General features: G+C 38.6%; 1 protein-coding gene across 11 annotated transcripts in view; it reads left to right on the top strand.

Annotated features, from left to right (window-relative positions):
- Nucleotides 1–23517, top strand: part of Cfap20dc (CFAP20 domain containing) — a 241213-nt gene that overhangs the window by 18223 nt on the left and 199473 nt on the right. The window lies entirely within an intron of this gene.

Below are 23517 nucleotides of genomic sequence, written 5' to 3'. Positions count from 1 at the left end.
AACAACTTCACCTCTCTATTGATTCTTTACTTTGGTCATATGTAGGCCTCTTTTTCTATAACATCTAAAAATGATATTATTCAAAATCTTGCTCCTCTGGGTGGTGAGATGGCTTCAGAACTTCCTGAGCTGACCAGTAGTTACCCAGACATACTACATTTTGCACACAAAGCCAGAAATGTTTCCTGTACTGACATATGAAGAAGTAACAGAATCTTGTGTATTTCATTGTTAAGCTATCAACCCACAAGACTCCCTCGCTTTTTATAGAAATCATTTTAACTTGCTTATTTTGTAGTATTAGTTGCAGTTTTCTTTTCCAAAGTGTTTTAGTTCAGCTGTATCTATTTGACTTGAGGGTAAAAATTGAATAAACAACACATTTTTCAAAATTCTTTCATTTTTCTAATATCTTCCAACCTGCATCATCAAGGCAGTGGGAAGCCAGTAGGCCCTCTGTGTGTGTTTGGTAGGTGTTTCGGAGCCTGGGGGCAGACATCTGGTGCACAGGAGGAGTACCCTGAACCTGTGAGCTTGGAAAAGAGCCCACTGTGTCTTGAAATAGAGATCCATTTTTCTATATTTGATGCTGCCGATCACATTAAATGATTTTGGAATATTACATGTTTGGGGGATAGGACTTGCATTCATTTTACTGACTACTGTTGAAGTGCATTAGTTCCTTTCTCTATCCCAAATTGGTCATTATCTTGATGAATTATGAGAGGCATTTTGTACTGCTATGCCTCCGGTGAACTGACATTATTTTTCCCATTTTCACTCAGCCCAGCCAGTGCTTTTTCAATATATGGGTTGCAAACACTATGAAAACCCAAGTGGCAGACATGATGTGCTGTTTATGGAAGCTGGGATTCATAGCCTATGGCTCCTAGAGAATGTTACTGCTAGAAGGTTTCAGGTGTGGAGCCCTTAGCTGTTTGTAGTACTGCTTGTGTCTGGAATCTGATGAAAGGTACGAGGCAAGCATTAAATTCCTTAAAAAAGAGAGCTATCCCTAAAAGTATACTTAGTCCTTACAAATTTTAACAGATCCTTTGTGATCTCTGCATTACAGTAGCCTGAATTTGAAATTGTACTTGAAATGGAGTTTTCATGATTTGAACCTGGAATTCTATCTAGAATTTATGCTGCCCAGTCCAAAGATTGTGTCTTTTTTCCTGTGTTCTGCCCATATCTAGTTACATTGCTTGGACTGGACACTTTAATTCTGTGTCCCATTTCCTCATCAGTAAATGGTAATGTAAACTTTTAAATTAACTGCTAGAGTTAACTGAAGCCAATGTGGGTTTTTTTTTTTTTCAAAGAAACTTTAGGAAATTTAGGTCTATGTGGACCTCTAAACTTCCATTTCCTTTTCTGATTATAGAAAATTGGAATATTCTACCAATCAAAACTTTAGCCTCAAGCTAATTTAATGAAAGTTACTGTTAAAACATCTTTTCTGTATTGTCACTAGTGAGCTAGACCAAGAAATCAGAAAAGAGATGTAATCGAAATTTCAGGTCCTTGTGCCTAGCCAAATTTGTGCCTATCTTTCCTCCTTCAGTGTTGTGGGAGACAGGAGGCTCCTTAAAGCTCTAAACCAAGTAAAGTGAACGTGGTCTCCCAGTGCAGACCTGTTGTTTTCATAGACCATTCTCTTCGGCCTCTTCAAGGCACCGCCATTGAAAGGGTACCTCAATTTGATATCTTCCGGTCAGGATGAGGTTGGTGTGCACTTTGGAGATTGTGTAGAAACACTTCAATCTGTGGAAAATTTGCTTTTTTATTTTTTCAATGCCTTCCTTTAAAAAAGTAAGTTACTATCTAGATGTTAAATTATTTGTAAAAGAGCTATTATTCAAACAAAAGGCATTATTATATTATTTAACGAAATTTTTTTCCCTATTGAAATCTTTTATGTCACTGAGGGAATACATCTCAAAACTTGGTGTTTAAAGTTGGGCAAAAATGGCCAGTGGTAGCTCTTCTTAAGCCAGAAGTATTGTATACTAAAGTAGCAATGACATTGCAAGTGTCATTAACATTTTGAATGCATCTCATGGCTAATTCCATCTTCTATTTTTTCATTTTAAAATCATCAGTATTTAAATCTCATTATTTTAATTATATCCAATTAAATGTACTTGCATAATCAGTATATTTTGTTACATGCATTAGTAAAGAGAGCACTTTAACATGCTTTGCATACTGACTTTGTTAATATACTAAATTTGCATGCCTTAAAATAGGTTTTCTGTATGATTTTCAGATAACACATGTGGCAAGTATATAAATCAGATGCCATATACTGTATCTGCTAAACATATGTTTGCGAAAAGTGATTTTTTTCCTGAATCTGTTTGGTTCATTTTACTTTTGTAAATTATTTTTACAGTACTCTTTAGATAACCTAGACCCATGCTCAAAGCTAAAGTAAAATACCTGCCAAAAAAACCCTACATACTATGTAAAATAATAATAAAAGGCCATATATTTAGGCACTGTAGAGTTAGTGAGTACCATATCAGTTGTTAGGGTGCAAGTTATTGTCCTGTGATGGGTCATGTTACAGGCTGGGGAGTTATTGGTTCTGCCACTTACTAGCATAGTTACTCTGGGTAGGTTGCTGAGCTTTCTGTATGTCACCCTCTTCCATACATGGGGGTAATGTCAACATCTGTTTATTGAGTACTTAAGTGCATGTTAAGTATTAACTTATAATATTTACTTCTCCATAAGTAACAGTACAATGATACTAAATTTTAAAATTGTTCTCTGAAACACATAAAGACAAGTTCAACATGTTCATTTTCCCTGAGAAATGTTTATGGTACTTATCCCGGAAGAAAGACAGAAAAGCAGCTTTTCCTTGGGAGCTTGCTTAACTACTGATTCATATGGGCTCTCAGCATAAACAAGAGAGGTGATTCTGATTGTTTGAGTGCGGATGCTAATGATTTTTAAAAGATGACTGCAGGAATTCTTGAGATTAGAGCCTTTGTTTGAGTTACAGATGTCCAGAACCATAGACACAGAGAGAGGAGTGTTCATCTGTGAAAAAACAAAACCCAGGGGAGGCAGATAAATAAAGCAGGTGGGCTTCCAGTTACTTATGGCATAATAAACAGTCCTTTCTCTTCTGTACTGCCACTTTCGCCTTCTCTGACGGGGTGATTTTAAGATGCCTCACAGCAAATCACAGATCTTCCAAATGCTGTCTCTGCTTTATATAGCAGAGTCAGGAAGATGTTTCATGATGATACACAGCTCACTTTTAAATAAGGTGAAATGTCTCCTCCAATTTGAGTCTCCTTCCCTCTTACTGTATTTTTATTCTGGTAATTCATTTTAATTATTCAAAATAAAAATAATTTGAAACACCTATAAAACAATATAATATATGAGTGGTGATTGAAACTGCAGTGAATGTTTAAATTTTTTTAATGTGTTATAGTGAAAGACATTGCCATTAATATCCCCAAAAAAGCTTACCCCTGCTTCAGACACACTTATCCTACCATTCTTGCCATCTTCTGAAGCAGTTCTGGAGGTCTTTCATGAATGTCTTTATGAGGTATGATAAAAAATACAGTAAAATGCTGCTGCTCAGTGCCATCCAATGGAAAGGTAGACTTTTTAAGACATTGTGGTATATATGCATTTTATATATATACTCATTCACTGGGTCTGCCACCGTGCTACTTCTGGCAAAGTCAGTGACCATCAGCTCAGGACGTGGAGGCAGCCGCAACAGTGCACCTGCAGACTTATGGGAGAGGACTTCCAGGACTGCTTCAGAAAGTGGCAAGAACATGGGATAAGTGTCTTTGAAGTAAAGGGGAATATTTTGAGATGGCTTAATGGCCTTGTGTCTTTTACTGTAATAATTGTTTTTAATTTAAACACTATATTTTTATTATACCTTATGTATGTTATGAGACCCATATACTCCCATTTATGAAAGTATATAGTAATTTAGTACATTTTCATTAATGGGAAATTCTGAAACTATTATAATATTGTGTCGGGAGCAATGCTACATAATTTTAGGGAAAAGCCATTTGGTTAGCCTAGTTCTCCTGCCTACAGCCCAGCTATGGAATTCCCAGACATAATTACATTTTGCCCCCCGGTCACAGCTGAGACCTCAGTGACCGGGTGATGCTGTGAGGCTGCAGGACAAGATTACACCAGCTGAAGACATCCTGGGAGGAACGAACATCTACTCAGTTCTTCCTTGTTCTTGGATTGTTACATCTTATTTACGCAGGATGTACTGAACTCTCTGCAAGTCATTTGTTACATTTGTTTCTCTCGATGTGATGTACCAAATAAAAGGCGCGGTAAGCTAGGGGCTTTCCTCTTTCCCACCCAGAGCAGCACTGATCAGACCCAAAGCTTAGCTTCTTCTCAGTCTCATTTTTCTACCTTTCCTGTAATTCACCTTGTGCTGCCATGGCTCGCAGGAGACTAGGACTTACTGCAGAGGTTCTAGTAACGTCCCCTTCCCCTGTTCCCTACGATATTGGAGGAAGAGATTCCTCGTTAGCAACTAAAATGTGTTCTGGGACTCATTTGGGCACTGATCAAGTTGGTGGGTAACAAATACAAGAACACCCCTGTGAAGAGGGGTGGTATTTCTAGGGTTCCTGATTTTTGTAATTTTTTTCTATAAATTGTGGAATTTTAAATTTGGATATACAATTATTTTAGAATCTATTTGAATTCAGTGCAATTAATGGAATGAAATACATCTAGTAAATCCTAAACATATTTTACAATACCATTTTTATATGTTTGTTACAGTACATATCACAATGGTGTAATTATTTATGTATCTCTACAACCAGTTGTCTCCAACTAGACTATGAGATGTTCAGACACGTGGCCATTTTGATCCCAATAAGGCTATCGAACTTGATATCTCTAAGGCCCTTTCATAAATGACATTCCCCAGATGTTACAGTAGATGGCAGCAAAGTTAATTGGACTGTGTGATATTTATAGAAACCTAACATGATATCTGGCCCATGGCATACCAATAAATGCTAGTTTCTTTTCTCAACTATATCTTATTCTTTGCATCATTAGATCCCTTTAAGTCAGTTTATTGTATGGTATACTTCTTTTGAGAAGATAAAGTGAAGATGTGGGTGTGTGTGTATCACTGTGGTATAATGTCTTTTGCGAAGATCCCCAGTGGGGGAATAGCCGGGTCAAATGGGACCTCTAGTTTTCTTTGAGGACTCTCCACACTGATTTCCACAGTGGTTGCACCAGTCTGCACCCCCACCAGCAGTGGAGAAGGGTTTGTTTCTCCTCACACCCCTGCCAGCATTTGTTATTGGTTGTTTTCTTGATAGCACCCATTCTTTTCAGCATTGTTTTCATTTGCATTTCTTGAATGACCAGTGATGTTGAACATGTTTTCATATGCTTATTTGCTCTTTCTGTTTCTCTGAGAAATGTCTGTTCATTTCAGATGCCCATTTTTGGATTGGGTCTTTAAATTTGGGAGGTCTGATTTTTTTTTTTAAGTTCTTTATAGATTGTAGATATAGACCTTTGTCTGAGGTACAGCTGGTAAAATATTTTTCCCACATTGTGGGTTGTCTCTTAGCTCTGTTGGTGGTTTCTCTTGCTGTGCAGCAACTTTTTTATAAGATGAGATCCCAGTTGCTGATTCTTTGTGCTAGTTCCCGTGCTACTGAGGTTTTGTTCATAAAGTCTTTTCCTATGCCAGTGTCTTCAAGAGTTCTAATTGCTAAATATTGAAAATAGTTCAAATGCTCATCGACTGGTGACTGGGTAAACAAGATACGGTTTTGGTTGTTTTGTGGGGTTTTTTGTAAAATTGAGTACTACTCAGCCATAAAGAATGGTAAACTAGAGGCATTTATAGCTAGATGGATGTACATTGAGGCCATACTATTTAAGTGATAAATAGGACACACGTGTGTAAATACCAAATAGTTTCTGTGGTGTGAGTAGCTAAAAGTATAAATGAGGACCAAAATGTATAATAGATAAGGTGAAATAGAAAAGGTCCAAAGGGGAATGGGGAGGGGCGTAGGGGAAAGGAAAGAAGGGAAAGGAAAAACAGAAACAAAGTCTTTGTAAATAGGGAGGAGTGGAGGGGTTAAAGGGAGGGCAGAGGAATGGAAAAAAAAAAAGAACCAAGATGCATCATGTCTGGTTATACATTCGCAGTGATGAATGTCAGCATAGTGTATGCCTAAAATGTACCAATAGCCTTAATGAAAAAAGATATGGAAAGATATGGGTGGTTAGAACTGGTAAGGTAGTAGTATGTTTAGATTTCCCTTCATTGGAATGAAGTTTTGGGGCTAGCTGGAAAGAACACTTAGAACTATCAAATCCATTGCTTTCTAAATGGGTCTGAGTCACCGCTGTTACTTCAAACAGGACAGGACATCCTTCCTTTTTGCAATCTTGTGTACATTTTTAGATGAACATGTTTGTGCATTTTCTATGAATGAAGGATGCTATTGCTCTCTTAAAAGGTTAAATGCTATTAGTGTATTTTAACTTACTCTTTGAAATTCAGCAGTTAGACACAGGTAAAGCTAATACTGCAAATTTTGACCACATTTAAATTTGTATTTCAAAGTATTCTTAACATCAGTTTTTACTTTTTAGATGGTCAGTGTTTGAATTTTTAGTTTTCAATTTTGGTCTTAGACAAAATGTAAAAGCCAGCAGGATTCACTGCAGCTCAGGCTTCTTTTCCGTCCCGTGGAGCCCTTGGCTGTCCTGGGTCTGCTCCCAGGCACCCTCTTCCGTCACTCATCCGCCCTCTCCTCCAGGGGCCACCCTAGCTGTTCAGCACTTCACAGGCTTGCAAGCCTCAGCTTCAGGTTTTTACCAGCCTAGCCCCATCCTTCTCTTTTTATAAACTTCGTCATTCTTTAAGACTGAACTCACCTGCGTACCCTCGGTGAGTGCCCTCCATGTCGTCCAGTTGTAGCAAGTCTGTTTCCTGTGTGTCTGCATTGTTCTATTATTTTTTTTATTATTATTTATTTATTTATTTATTTTTGGTACCAGGGATGGAACTCGGGTCCTTGCACTTGCGCAGCAGGCGGTGAAACCACTGAGCTAAATCCCTGGCCCTGCATTTTTCTAGATGTGAGTTTTATGCATGTACACTTTTTTTTTCTGGTACTGAGGATCAAACTCAGGACCTTGTGCTTACCAGGCACAGTGCCACTGAACTAAATCCCTGGCCCAATTATTCATGTACGCTTTGAGGCCAGGGACTACATCATATTCATCATTGAGATCCCCATAACACTTAGAAAAATCATGTGTACCTGATGAGTCCTAATAGTTTTTGTTGTATTGTAGTGTATGGAAATGTGTTAGTGCCTGTCACTGTGCAGCTTTATTTACAGAAGCGCAGGGAAAAGAGTAAGAAAGCAGATAAGGAGGATTAGGGAAGTTTCACCTTTCGTTTAGTAATCCTTAGTTCCTGGAAAATTAGTTACTGGACCCTAATTTAACCTTTGATCTGCCATGTATAAAGTGCATTTCTCTTAGCCGTATCTCTAATGACAGAATGGTATCTATATAAAAGAGTGAGGAAAGGCAAGAAAATTTAGCTAAGGAGGAATTAATTTTCTCTGAATGGTCTTGTTGGGGAGTGGTACATCCAAGTAAATATTTTCAAGACTGAACCAAAGGTATGGAACACCACACTTGGCTCTTAGATGACAACTTTATTTATAAGCCTATGGGAAAACTCCCCCAAAACTACTATAATTAAAACCACATAGACTGCCCTTTTTATTGGAACTTTAATGATGCTGCATTTTATATTTATTTCATACTTTAAAAACTATTACAATAAACTTGGAAACAACAGTGGTGAAATTTTCAGTTTATTTGGGGGTGTGCTACATTTATTAACAGTAAATACCAATAGCTATTCTAATGCCATTGATTTATAACTTGGAAAATAAAGCATCTCAGCATCATTGCAAGTGTGTGTGATTATTGATATGCTATAAACAGCAATTGGGAATAAATGTATAAGCTCACTGTACCTTAGAAACTGATGTATTACACACTCTTATTGTAAGTTTTAGAAGTTCAGTTCTCTATTATAGGGAATGTACAACTCTGACCCAGTTCCTTATTTGTTATAGAAAAACCCCTGAGACCCATAAAAGGCTTATGACATTCCCCAGGTTTCTTAGTGGCAGTGTCATGACTAAAGCCCTGGACTCCAGACTCTCTGCCTTCCTTTCTTAATATCTTTGCTGCCTTTTAGTGCTTGAATTATAAAAAGTGGAGAATATGTAGTATGATTTCATAATCATGATTGCTGCACTGTTAAAAGCCTGAGGAGGGAGAGTCTCCCCTCTGTAGGGTAACAATGGAGTAGAGTTCCCACATACTCTTGTCAGCGCAGATTCTTTCAGTCCTAGCTCTTGGAAAGTTTTACAACCTTCACAAGCTGGCAGCCTAATTAGATAAGTAAGCTGAAATCTACACAGTAGCCCAGCTTTGGAAAAGGAATTACTGTGGTGTGCCGTGGCCAAGAGCCATTTTGAGAAGAAACCTATTGTCTGAATTTGTTCAGTCCTGGTGGTAAGAAGATCTTGCATATTTCCACCTCTGGGACTCCACAGACATTCCACTGCACTAGCTCATGGATAGCTGCCGTAGGAACCAAATGTGGCTCAGTGGAGTGACTTAACAGAATCATGCTGAAGGGCCCTGCATTGTAAGCAGTGGGTGTTGCCACGTAGAGAGGAAAATTTCGGGCACTGCTTCAAAAGCTGGGGAACTGAGGAGCCTACCTCTGGGATAAGAGGAATGGCCAGTTCTGAAGGCAGGTTCCTGCCTTGTTCCTGTGACCCCGGCCTCCAGCACATGTACAAACACCAGATGCTAGTGGGGCAAAGATCTCTGTGGTTACTGCTCCCGACCCACATGCAGGGAATCAGGCTTTGGCCCTGCCTAGAGGGTACATAGCATAAAGAGGCTCAGAAAGAAACTGACCAGCATCACCCACATTCCAATCTCACTCTGTCCCTGTGAGCACTTCAGTCGAGAGGAATTTTACTGAGCTCCAGGCACGACCCACACTTGCTGGATCTATCACAGGCATTACAGTGAAAAGAAGTGGGGGAGAAAAGCCACCAACCGTTGCCCCATCCCCCTGAATGCATGTCTGAGGTGGCTGGGTTCCCATTCCGGGCTGGGTATGCCTAGAGCAGCACCAGTGGGGAACACCACAAGTCTTACCACCACTGCCTGTGAAGGTCCTCACTGTCACTTATCCCTGCACCATGATCAGATGATCCCTGATCACCCATTGCTGACAATGAGTGGAAGTGCCCCAGAGTAGGTGCCATGATTCCTGCCCCTGCCTCTTTTCATGAAGGACTTGGACCAGCCCCACTGTCCAGTCAGAGGACAAGTGCTTCAGGCCTCTCAACACGACTGGTGCAACTACTGCCAGAGACCATTGAAAGCAACAGAGCCAGTATCACCAGTGCCTGAAGCAATCCCTGTCACCTGATAGGGGCCCACCTTATTGTAGGAGTAGACACAGATGGTACATCCCACACACTCTGCTGTCTACACCACTTGAACTGCTAAAGTATTCTGTTCTTTTCTGTGAACTACAGAGACAGTGGGTCATTCTGACTCCAAGATGGAGCACACTGTGCCCAAACTTACTAGTCATAGCCAGAAAAGCTACAGAGGAATTACACCACTTTGCCCCACCAGAAATAAATTCAATGTTACATGACAATCTGATACCCCGAGACATCTTTAGAAGAAAACTGTTTACTAAAAACACCATCCCATAAAAGTAGTAGAGAGATCTGTTCCATCAGTAATGCAGACCTCAACATAGGAACACAAGAAATGTGAAAAACAAGGTAATATGATACCTCCTAAAGATCATAACTTTCTAATAACAGATACCAAAGATAGGAAAATGGATGAAATGCCTGGCAAAGAATTGTTTTAAGAAGCTCAGTGAGATTAGATAAACAAAAAGTAGGAAGAAAAATGCATTGCATAGAAATTTTGAAAAAGAACCAAACAGAAATCTTGGAAATGAAGAGCTTAGTAAATCAAGTAAAAAAGCTCCATTCAAAGCCTCAAAAATGCACTAGTTTAAGTGGAAGAAAGAATACACGAGTTTGAAATCAGTGTCTCTCAAACTGCACCTTTGAAAGAAAAAGAATGAAGAGAGCATTCAAGATCAAACATTATATAGTTGACATATCAGAAGGGGAGGAAATAAAGGTTAAGGACACAGAAAACCTATTCAATGACATAATAGCACAAAAGTTCCCTAATCTTGGGGAAGACATGGAAATCCCAACTTGTAGGATGTTTATAAAACTCCAAGTAGAGAGGCCCATAAAATATCTTCACCAAAATATATAAATTCTCAAAAAGGACAAAAAGATTTTTTTAATCTGCAAGAGAAAAACATTTTGTCAAATTTAAATCCAACTCATTATATCATGCCAGGGGAGCATGGAATGACATTTCTATTTCTGAAAAAAAACAAAAAACAAAAAACAAAACTACCAACCAAGATTACTAGGCCCAACAAAGATATCCTTCAGAAGCAAAGGGAAAATAAAGACCTTCCAACATAAGTAAAAGTTGAGGGAATTTATTATGACCAGACCAGTTTACAAAAGATGCTTAAAGGAGTCCTGTATCTAGAAGTGGAAGAAATTTAATGACCATCATGATAGCATCTGAGAATATAAGTCCCAGTGAAAGAATAGATACACAAAAGAGAAATAGAAAAGAATCAAATATTATCAATACAGTAAGCCATCAAACCTCAAAGATGAATACGTGAGAAAGCTAGCAAAGAACATTCAAAACAGCTAAAGGAAAAATCAACAAAATGAAAGCTGTAAGTCCATACCAGTCAGTGATAACTTTGAATGTACATGAACTTAATTCTCTCATTAAAAAATACAGATTGGCTGAATGTATTAAAAAAAACAAGACCCAACAGTATAATGCCTGTAAGAAACTGAAGATTGAAACAGAAAAGATTAAAATGATATTCCAAGAAAATGTAAGTGGAAAACATTACTTATATCTAACAAATAGACTAAGACAACAACAGACGAGACAGAGCAGAACACTATATGGTGATCAAGGGGCCAATTCATCAACAAGATATAGATTGTAAACCTATATGCACATAATGTGACAGTGATCAATTTTTAAAAACAAATGCTACTGGGAGACCATCAGCACAGGTGCCAAGGACTCTTGCTCCTGCTACCAGCCACTGCCAGCTGCCACTCGTTGGCCATCTAAGTCATGGCCTGCGGGCTACAAAGCCTACCTGGGTACACAAGTGCATTCTCCCCCGAGAGATGGAGCCTCGGGCTGAAGCGCAGAGCCAAAGGGAGGCACAGGAAGCCAGAGGATGCCGAGGAGGGCGAGCATCAACCACAGACCCAAGAGCTTTACCACTCTTGAAGCCCATAAGCACTATTCCGGATGCTCAAGACTAGGCAGGTGCAGTTGAAGAAGATGAAATGAGGACTGGAGTTAAGAAAGAAATTGCAAGGTATAAAAGGAAGCTCCTCATAAATCACTTTGGAAGAGAGAGAAAATCTTTTTTTATAAATTTCATCATAGAAATTTATTTCTAGCAGTTCTGGAGGCTGGGAAATTAAAAAATTAAGGTGCTGGCAGGTTTCTTTCAGTGTCCAAGATGACATTTTGTTGCATCGTCTGGAGAGGATGAAGACTCCTAACAAAGTGGAAGGGACAGAGGGACAGAAGGAATAAACACTGTGCAAAGGCCTTTTTATGACTTCATCAGAAGTTCTGATTCAAAGGAGTCGTCTAAATGTGCAGTGCCTGCCAGCATGGAGACAGATGAAAATGTCCTGATGAGATGACTGAAGCAGATCAACCATGGGGAGAACACAGTTGCCTATGATCTCTATATTCAAGAAGTCTCCAGACACATTTGGCAAGCTGGTGTGCACCCCAGGACCTCCAACAAATTTAAGTACAGTTGACAGTCCTGGTACTAGCAGATCATCCTCTGGAAGGTGACACTGCATTTTTGGGACCCTCTGGCTAAAAGATGTGATTTGCAAGAAATATACCCTGTGGACCTGGTTGGAGGGATGGAAACTAAATCCACAGAAAGCAGTTGTGAGTGCCAGATAACTTTGTGCTCTGGCACACCCACCAGTGTTAGACATACGGACTACCAAGTGGAAGCCTGTTCGGCTGAAGCCCTGAGTCTTCTCAGCCATGAGCTAACTGCCGTCTAGCAGCCTCTGAGAGAAACAGTTTCCTCCACCTGGCCCTAGAAAACCCACCCAGGCACCACGCATACAGTATGTACTTCTACCTGGATGGCATGGCGTCTCTTAATAATTCACTTGAAACAAACTTGGTTAATACCCACCATGCTGCTTGCTCCAAGTCAGACTGACAAGTGTGCTTTAACTGTGAATTAGTGATGGTCAGGTGGGTTGTGACTTAACCCTGTGTTCATGGGACCAGTGTTGAGTTGGCTCACTCTATAGGTATGTGACAAAGTGTTCTCAGAAGCAGATAGCTCGGGTGACTTTTTGGGGGGGGAGGGTGGTACTGGGGATCAAACTCTGGACCTTGTACTTTCGAGGCAGGCGGCAGAACCACTGAGCTAAATCCCTGGCCCTCGGGTGACTTTTTGAAAAAAAATTTTTTATCAATATGTCAGCAGTCTGAAAGGCAAAATATGTTAAACTGAACTGCTAAATTAATAGGTTTTATATGTTATACAGTTTTAATTTGGTACTTGTAAATAGCCCAATTAGGATCTGAACCCATAGTATTCTTGAGAGTTAGGGGAACAGAGATTTAGAAAGAACATTTTTTTACAGTCAGTTTACCATGTAAAATTGCTGTAAATGACAATATATACAGATTTTCTATTCTGATATTCTGTTATAAACTTGTTAAGACTGTTGTGTTGTTGCTTTTGTATGGAATGATATTTTATAAATAAAAGGAAACATTAGAAAAAACAAACACTATTAAAACTCAAGGAAAAGTAGACTCCAGTAAAATAATTGTTGTGGGGTTTCATCTGGATTTCATCCAGACAAAAATCCAACAAAGAAACATCAGAGTTACACTGTACTGTAGGTCAGATGGACTCAATAGACATTACAGAACGTTTCATCCAACAGCTGCAGAATTCATATTCTTTTCATCAGTGCATGGAACTTTCTCTAAAATAGAATATACTGTATAATATGCCACAAAAGTCTTAAGAAATTCAAAAGAATTGAAGTCATATCCTGTATCTTTTCTGATTACAGTGGAATGATGAGAAGTCAACTACAAGAGATACTTCATACATTCTACACATACAAAGCAGTACTAAGGGTGAAATTGATAGCAATGAATTCTGCATCAAAAAAGTAGAAAATTTCAAATAAGCTAATGATGCATATCGATAACTTAGAAAAACTGGAACAAACCAAATCCCAAATCAGAAGAAAAGAAATAATAAAGATTACAGCAGACATAAAGTCTAAAGGATCGATACAAGGATCAATGAAACAAGGAATTGGTTCTTTGAAATGATAAAATTGACAAACCTTTAGCTAGACTAACAAAAGAGAGATCGAGGTTTTGAATCTAAATAAAATCAGGGGTGAAAAAGGAGACCTGAGAACTGATACCCCAGAAATACAAAGTATCATTAGGGATTATTTTGAAAAACTGTATACTAAAAAATTGGAAAATCTAGAAAAATGAACAAGTTCTTTGACACATACGACTTGTCAAAATTGACCCAAGAGAATATGAAAAACTTGAATCATCCAATAACAAATATGCAAATAATGATAGCTTGACTCTTTTTTCCTATGTATTTTTTCCTATATATTCCCCTTTATTTCTTTCTCTTGCCTGATTGCTATGGCTAATGTTTCAAGTACTGTATTCAACAGGAGTGGTGACAGTGGTATCCTTGTCTTGTTCCTGAGTTTAGAGAGAAAGCTTTCACTTTTTTCCCATTTAATATGATGTTGGCAGTAAGCTTATCATAAATATCTTTTATCAGATTGAGAAAAGGTCCTTCTATATGTATTTTCTTCAGGGTGTGTGTGTGTGTTCACCAAAGAGGTTGACCTGCATTTTCTATTTGAGTCCTTATCTGAGACATGCATGACTGTCCCATCAGGTGGCTTGAGCCACTAGTGGTACAAATGGATCTAATCATTTTCATTGGCTTTATTACTAATAAAATTAAATCAGCCACCCAGTAACAAGACAAGCTGGTTCATGCCAGCTTGAACCACTGGTGGTACATGCATGACTGTGCCTTTAGGTGACTTGTACCACTGGTGGTAAAAACAGGTCTAATCACTTTCATCAGTCTTTTTACTAAAAAAATTAATTAAAAAATCTATCAATGGACTGAATCTAGTTAGTTGCTTAAATTGAAATAATTACTGCCCATATATAAATGTTAATATTATTCATACCATTAAAATTATTACAATAATCAAATTTATTTTTCATTAAAAACATTTATATTTGTGAATAGTTTATCAGTAATCAATTCTGTAAATTTTAACATGGAAATCTTAAGTACCCCATTGCTGGCACATATAATATGCATTTACAACTGCTATGCCACACAAATTAGCTGTATTACAATTTTTCATACCATTTTAATGTTTTCCTTAAGAAATTATAATATAATGACATCTGATCTGCTAAATCAACACCTTTCTTTACATTATTATAATCAAATACCCACCCCAAGCAGTACAAGCCACCCAGTGAGACAGTCATGCATGTACCACCAGTGGTAAAAGCCGGTGAAAATGATCAAATTACAATCAGAGCCAGCAGGCAGTGAGACATACAAATTATGGCCCCATCATGAGCATGTTAAATCAGAACCACCCAACCGTGAGACACATGAATGAATTATGGGCCTGTTGTGAATGTGTCAGTGCTAGCTTCCAGGAATGACTTTGGCAGTAGTCCTTCCTTTTTAATTTCATTTCATTTAAGAGTTTGAGGAGTATTGGCGTTTGTTATCTTCTCTGCAGTTCTTATAGAATTCTGTGGTGAATCTATTAGGTCCTGGGGTTTTCATAGATACAGTTGTTTCTTACTGCCTCAATTTTCTTGCCTGTTACTGGATTATTCACAGTTTTTATATCTGTTGGCTCAGTTTGGGTAATTTATATGTATCTAGGAATCTATCCATTTCTTCTGGATTCTCCAATTTATTGGAGTACAAATTTTTAAGTAGTTATTAATAATCTTTCGTGTTTTGGTAGCATCGGTTGTGATTTCACATTTTTTTTTACTTGTAATTGCTTGGTTTTTTTGTTAAGATCGGCTAAGGGTTTGTCTGTTTTGTTTATTCTTTCACAGAGTCAGCACTTTGATTCATTGAATCTGTGTATTTTTAATCTCAATTTCATTGATTTCTGCTCTAATCTTTATAATTTCCTTCCTTGTACTAGCTTTGGATTTGAATTTTTCTTATCTTTCCAGGACTTTGAGTTGCATCATTGGGTTATTTGGGATCTCTCTGTTTTTCCAATGTGGGCATTCACAGCTATAAATATATCTCTTAAGACTGCTTTCAATGTGTCCCATAGCTTCTGGTATGTTGTACTGTCATTATTTGATTCTAGCAACTGTGTAATTTCATCCTTGATTTCTTCTGTGACCCATGGATTTTTGAAGATTGTACTATTTAATCTCCATGTGTTTGCACAATTTTTGGTGGTTTCTTTTGCCATTGATTTCTAGTTTCATTGCACTATGATCTGATAACATGCATGGAATAATTTCAGTTCTTCTGTATTTATGGTCTGATATGTGGTCTGTTTTGGAGAAAGTTCCATATGGTGCTGAGAAAGTATTTAGTTGTTGGGTGGAACACTCTTTGAATATCTGCTAGTCCATTTGTTCAAAAAAGTTTTACAATTCTGATATTTCTTTGTTGATTTTTTTTGTCTAGTTGATCTATTTGTGATAGTAGGATATTGAGGTCACTCCTATAATTGTTTTGATGTTTACCCAATCTTTTATGTCCAGTAGTGTTTGATTTATCAAGTTAGGTGTGCCAGTGTTCAATGCATATGTATTTATAATTGTTACCTCTTCCTGTTGAATTGTTACCTTACTCAATATGGTGTGGCTTTCTTTGCCTCTTTTGACTAGTTTTAACTTGAAGTGCCCTGTGTAGGAAAATGCAGTATTCTTGTTGTTTTGGGGCTCTCATTGCATGGAATGTTATTTTCCATCCTTTGATTTTTAGTATATAAATTTCTTTTTTGATTAAATGTTTCATATATATAGCATGCCATTGGATTTTGTTCCTTTATCCCTTCTGCCGATCTGTGTCTATTGATCAGCAAGTTGAGAGATTTACATTGAGAGTTTTATTACTGAAAGGTACTGACTTATTCCTGTTATTGCATTATTTTCCTGTGTCTGATTCACCCCCCTCCCACCCATTCTGTTTAACTGCTCACCCTACCTGGCATATTCATTTCATTAATCTGTTTGGTATTGTTGGCTTCATTGTCTCTATAGGATATCCTGAAAATATTTTGGAGTGCTGGCTTGATGGTCATTAATTTCTTAAGGTGTTATTTCTCCATCAATTTTAAAAGATAGTTTTGCAGGATATATCAGTCTGGGTTGGAAGTTGTTTTCTTTAGAGCTTGAAAAACTTTACTTAAAGCTCTTCTGGCCTTTAAGGTTTATTTTGAGAGGTTGGCTGTAATTCTAATGGATTCACCTTTATGGTAAGTGATTTATTCCTTTTCTCTAACAGCTTTTAAAATTTTGCCCTTATACTGGATTTTTGGAATTTTCCACATGATGTGACATGGAGAAGTTCTTTTCTGATCATAGCTATTTGGGGTTCAACATGCCTTGCTTACCTGTATGGCGAATTCCTTCCCTATACTCGGGAACATTTTCTGGTATTATTCATGTAAACAGGTTTTTTATGCCATTTGTACTGTCTTCTGATTTTTCACTACTTCCAATTAGTCTTCTTTGCATCATCTAGCAGCTGTTGGATCCATTTTCCATGTTCTCTTGTTTTTAAGGTATCTCTGAATATTGATTACCTGTATCAGCCTTATCTTCTAATTCTGTCCCCCTGTCCTCTCCACTGCTCCTTGACTATAGACTTTTGACACCTGCCAGTGACTTTTACAGGTATTCCTGAGCCCTCCTAGAGGCATTTGCAGGTAAATGGTGACCAGAGCTTTTCATAACAGTCAGATCTACTCTGATACCACTCTTGTCCTGAGGACAGTCATGTACTTCATGGAGCTGGCATCCTAAGGTTATCTTAGTGGTACTGTATAAACTGTCTTCATTACAGTGGGCTGTACTCTGTACAGTTACTCATGGAGTCAGCTTCAGTTCCTCAGTGATTCTCTAGCTAAATAGTAACACTGATTAGATTTACTGAACATTTATAATATGTGAAGCTCATTTCATACTGTATTTTCCAGGTTTGTAAACATAGCTTAAACAGTTCCTTATATCTCTCTCATATTACCTGAGAACTTCAGGTGGGTGGGCTGCAGCCCTGTTTTAGATGTAGGATGACCACATAGCTGTTGTGGCTTCTCATTTCAGAAACCAGATCAGACAAACAGACCCTGTCTGGGACTTGCTCTTTGTGAGGCAAGAGCGGAAGAGCAAACCAGTCAATGGTATTTAAAGCTTTTCTTCAGATATGTGTGGCACATGTCACTTCCACTTACATCCATTGGCCAACTTAGTTAACACTGACAACTTAGAGTCGGTGGGGAAGGGGGATGTATAAAATTTCCACTATGAAAGTGGAATAGTGAAGGATTGAGAATAATGATAGCCTCCCATAGACACGCATGTATTATTTCATTCAGTGATCAGAACGCTCTTAAAGGTGGCTATTACACTGCTGCATAATTTATTACCTTAACAAAAATACATCAGTGGGCCAGGGATTTAGCTCAGTGGTGCATCCACCTGCCTTGCAAGCGAAAGGTCCTGAGTTCAATCCCCGGTACCAAAAAAAAAAAAATACATCGAGCACCTACTATGTCAAGATGCTGTGCTGTTCAGTTAGTAAGAGTCAGGTGAGGACCCTCACTATCCATGTCTTATAATAAGTCTCTTATATGTAGGTTTGCTTTGTTTAAAATGTTGTGACTCTCAGATATACTTTTTTATTGTAAAATAGCAGTTCTCAAACTCTTTGGTATCTGGATATCTTTACATTCTTAAAATCTGTTTGGATACCTAAAAAACTTTTGTTTACATGGATTGTACTGCTTGATATTTGTATTAGAAATTAACACTGAATTGTTTAAAAGATATTTATTTTTTATAAATAATAATAAACTGTTACATGTTAGTATTTATAGCATAAAACATATTTTCTAAAGAAAAAAAGAACTAGTGAAGGGAGTCCTTGTTTTTCATTTTTGCACCCCTCTATAATGGCTGGCTACATAGAAAACAGGTAAATTTTCCTGTTCGTTTCTACATTCAGTTGGTTCTATGGTAACACCCCACATGACCTCTGTAAAGCTCCACTACATCCTATGAGAGAATGAGAATGCACAAGACACTTAACATCTTAGTATTGTTTTAAAAATAGTTCTTATTTCACTGAGTTCCTGAAACATTTTCAGAGATGCCTGTACCCTTTGAGAACCACAAATCCCTTAGCCACACTTTGTAAACTGTTATTCCTAAGTATTTTCTGAAAGAAACATATGATATCATCACTTCACACATTTTTCTGAAGTGGTACCTTCTGTTTCATAAATTAGGCAGCTTTATTAGTCAAGTAGACTAGCTGCATAACAGATAATCCCCCCAGACTCAGTGGCTTAACACAGTAAAGATTTGTTCCTTGTTTGTATCACAGCAAATTGCAAGTCAGTGTTAGCGACTCTGCTCTCCGTAGTGATTTAGGGGCCTAGGATGCTTCCATCTTCCATCTAGGGCCCCCCAGTTCTCTACTGTACTCTTCCCATCTGGTCAGCAGATGGGAAGAGTGCCTGGAGATCACACGAGAGAGTGGGATCACAGTCCTTTGGCCAGAACTCACCACACCCCGGTAACAGCACTGGGTACTAGAAGATAGGATCTGGCCACGTACTCAGAGGAAAAAGAAACAAGTTTAGCCACGACATACCAGCTGCCACCAGAATAATCAACTGGGTCTCTCCGTAAACATTGAAAATGAAACTCTGATTTGTTGTCAGCTTTTTTGCCCTCATGTAGTCCAAGGGGTACACAGTACACCCCGTGCTTTGGTACATGCTTTGGTCATGCATTGTTAAATAGATTTCATAATTTTTAAATGTTTTATTTTGAAATAATTTCAAACTTAAAGTTGCAAAATCAGTACAAAGAACTATCCTATATCTTCACTCATATTCACCAGTTATTAACATTTTGCCATATTTACTTTTGCCCTTTCTCCCTCTTCCCCCACCCCCTGTGGGGGGGGGTGTTATACTTTTTTTTCTTTAAGCTATTTGAGACTAAGTTGCAGACCTCGTACCCTCAGTAAGCACTTTGGTATGTTTACTAAGGACAAAGACGTTCACGCCCATACAACAGTACACTTCCCCAAACCAGTCAGCATTCTGCCTTTCATATCAGGGACATTCTTTAAAAGTGTAGGTCAGTTGTTTTGTAGAATCCTCCTTAATTGAGTTTGCTGTCTGCATATTAGATTCATGCTATGCGTTTTTTGGGAGAAATACTATGTAAGAGATATGTCCTCGGAGCAGTTTATCAGTAGGCATGTGATGTTTATAAATAATGTTAGCTTTGATCACTCGGTTAAAGTGGTAAAGGTACTATTTACCCTAAAATTAATATCATTTGCAGGGATATACCTTGAAACTGTAAATACGTTGTTCCTCATTAAGTTCACTAGTTTAACAATGATTTTTGCTTGAAGTATTTATTACTGTAATGGCTACAAAATATCAAAATGAAGTTTTAAGTTATTTTCTAGTGACAACTATAAGAAACAAATGTGGTAGACATTTGTTGGTTGTCTGCCTAACCTACTTCGCCACATTTTTCCTCTTCCTAAAATTATCTACACTGTGTTTGAGTGTTTCCCACTGCCAGTGAATCTATGTATGTCTAGTAAAATTGATCAAAATATAGCTCCTGGAGTGGGCTTTGATTGATGGGTCCCTTAGTGACTCCGCTTACAGTATTAGTCACCTCTCTTCTTTTGGTAATGGGAGTCTGACCTATGCTAGGCCAGTTTGAGTGATTTTTTTTTTTAGGTCTTCTTTTTAGGATGCTCGATTTAAGAATACCCTGTTTGCAGCTGCCACCCAGCCTGTGACCATGAAGATAAAGCAGATACCAGGTGCCAGAATGGGAGAAATAGAAATTAGGCATTGACAACTGTTTTCAACTCCTAAATCCATCCCAAAACTGTGTTTTCTGGTTATGTGAGTGTATACATTCCATTAAGTGAGCTAATTTGAGTTAGGTTTCTTGACATAGGAAGTCCTGATACCCTTAATAGCAAGCAACATGAGCTGTTTTTACTTACTGATAAAAAGGATATATAAAACTTTTACAACATCCAACACGAAGAAGTGGGTGTAGTTTTTTGTTTATTTTCTTCGCAGTTTGGTGATGGATACATGGCATGGGCTACTAAAGAAGTTAATGTACCAGAATCGACAGAGTGTACCCCAGGTGTCTAAGGGCACAGGTGTTAACTTTTAGTAATAAAGTCATTTAAGTAGGTGAGGGGGATAGGTTCATTCGGGCTCATTTCAGTTAACTAAGCTACCCTGAGTGAATGAGAACAGTGGGGGCACCATGTCCATATACTGGGGTGTCACGAAGCTCAAGGCAGTAAGACAGATTGGAAGTCCGCATAGAAAGCCTTGAGTCCTTTCTGCTACATTTTCAGTCCCGGCTGGTAACTTCAAAACACCTAGCTGGAGAGTATGGTTGTGTTAGTTTGGGTCAGACATTTACCTCGGTTCAGTTCAGTTGTGCTCATTAGTATAAAAATGGTTTCAGAAGTCCCATGCCTATGTGTGAGGAGATTTGGGGGAATGAGTCTAGAAGAGACTTCGAAGTCGGCTGCCAGAGACGTGTGTGGGAGCCACAGACATCTGAGGGCACTGCAGCAAGTAGGAAAGCTGGTCTTTGATGTCTTTCTTCTGCCCTCATTATTAGCCCATTTTTCTCTCATCCGAATTCCTGTTAGCTAATAGTGTCCTAAGGAATTGGATTGTAATCATCTCCAGGTTTTTTATTGTACTAAGGCACTGCTTCTCAAAGTGCAGTCCCTATACTAGAAGCATCAGTAACTTTGGAACTCTGTTAGAACTGCAATTGCTTGGACCCCACCTGGCCTCTGAGAGAAAAACTCCGGGGTGGAGGGAAGCCTAGCAGTCTGTTTGAACAAGTCCTCCAGGAGACACTGATGCACTTGGAAGCTTGAGAACCACTGCCATAGGGAACTCCTGAAAAGCCACAAGTGCCCAGAACCCAAGATCTGTCTTCCTCCTAGCGGCTAGCCCCAGTCTGGCACATTCGTACTGCTTGAATATAGAAACACTACCAAGTATCCCTCGCTACTGCTCTAGGAGAGAACCCTAATGCCTGGCTTCTAGAAAGCACAGCCGACTTCAAGGGCAGAGGGTTGAGTCCTGTCCTAGAGCTTCCATCTCTGAGGTCTAGCCCCAAGAACACACCACCATGTGTCCTGTGTTTTGTAGACATTTTCCTTCGTGTGGGCAGGAGAAATGAGAACATAGGCAAGGTCTGACGCCCTCATCATTAGGACTGTATATGTACTTTATGCAAAGCTTTTCAGCAACACGGGTGATTCCTGCAGTGAAGTCAGTGTGAATAAATTGCTACGGGTTAGATACACTGCTGCAGGAACCCGCTGCCTCCTCTTCCTTGTCTGCCTCCCAACTTCTTTCTCCTTCCTTGTTCCTGCTCTTACTCTTCCTTTTCCTTTAGCTCTTTCCTTCTCTCCTCCTTTCTCTTCCTCATCCCTCCTCCTCTTTCCCTTTCTTTGCCTCGCCATCTTTCTTTTTCTTGTCCTTTGCCATCTACTTCTTTCCCTTTTCTTCTTTCTTGAGTTTTTTCCTTCCATTTTTTAAATTCCCCACATGCTTCTCTTCCTCCTCTCACTTCTAGTAGGGGTAAATTTACTGGAGAAGAGAACCTTAATTCTTGAGAGCCCTAGGAAGTGGTAAATGATATTTCTATCATCTTGCTTGTTAACTACAGACGTCTTTAGACACCCAAGGGCCCCTCAGGCGCACCCAGGGTCTGAACCTCTTGTCTTCCTCACTGTCACCTGTGACAGCTATGTGGCTGTCAGTCTCACTAGCCCACCCACATCTCAGCTGTAGAAGTCAGCACACAGTTGTGTGCTGGCTCAAGGTAGAGGAGGTAGGCTGTTGCAGACCCTTACTGTTTAGCATTTACCAGATTCTGCAGTGTATGTACTCACACCAGGGCCCCTCAGGACTGGGTGGAGACACTCAGTGGCATCTCACAAGTCAGCCGAATCTGTCCTTGCATGCCACTAAGAGGGACGCCACCATTAATACCAATGTTGGGGTTACCCATTAATAAATGAATTGCTGTAATTTAAAACATCAGCTGTATGTTCACTCCTTTTTTTTAGGAAAGCCATTGAAATAATTAAAAGCAGCACTGTATAATAACTGCTATAACACTGCCTTTCAGTTTGGTTAAAGTCCAACCATAATACTGTACTGCCAACAAAAGCAAGCCTGTCAATGATTTGTAAACTGTTCCTCCTTCCTACATGAGCTTGATCAAAATATCACTTGAGTTGATATCACTTTTTGGATTATAGATATCATAAAGTTTTAGTTAATATTCAGTTAAAAAGAATATCATCCAGTCACCGTATCTTTTTTATTTGTATTCTACATCATCTTGGTGGATTTTTATTATTTTTAAGTAGCTTCACATTATGTTTTATGGTACATTTCTTCCTGCATCAGTTTTGCATACAAATGGAAATGTTGGGAATCTGTTTTAAGGCCGATTTTTTTTGTACTGTTAGGTGATTGATCTGGTCAGTGAACAAGAAATTCTTCCAGGCCATCCATCACTCCAGGCAGCTGCTGAGCTCAACCTTCTAACTCACTGCTTCCAGTCAGTCATGCAAGATTTGGGTTATAAATATTGAATGTGCAACCAACTGTTTAAATTAGCTGTCCTGTGTGTTTTATGTAATTTCAGTAGAAATATAAGCTGATATATTGTTTAGTGGGAAGAAATAAAAAACAGTGAATTCAGTATTATCCTTCCATACGTCATTGAATCCATCCTGTTGGCAAATATTTAAAATAGATCAAATTAAATCTCGTTACCTTAAGTTAAATTAGAAGTAAGGCAGTGGAGCATGTAGCTTTTTTGGTTTTATAGTCAAATAGTAGGAAC

This window comes from Heterocephalus glaber, unplaced genomic scaffold (genome assembly GCF_053883595.1).
Source record: "Heterocephalus glaber isolate CG9 unplaced genomic scaffold, H.glaber_assembly_v1.0 deba00001472, whole genome shotgun sequence".
In the NCBI taxonomy this organism is placed as follows: domain Eukaryota; kingdom Metazoa; phylum Chordata; class Mammalia; order Rodentia; family Bathyergidae; genus Heterocephalus; species Heterocephalus glaber.
The sequence above is the reverse complement of the archived record's forward strand: the minus strand, read 5'-3'. Positions and strand labels throughout refer to the sequence as shown.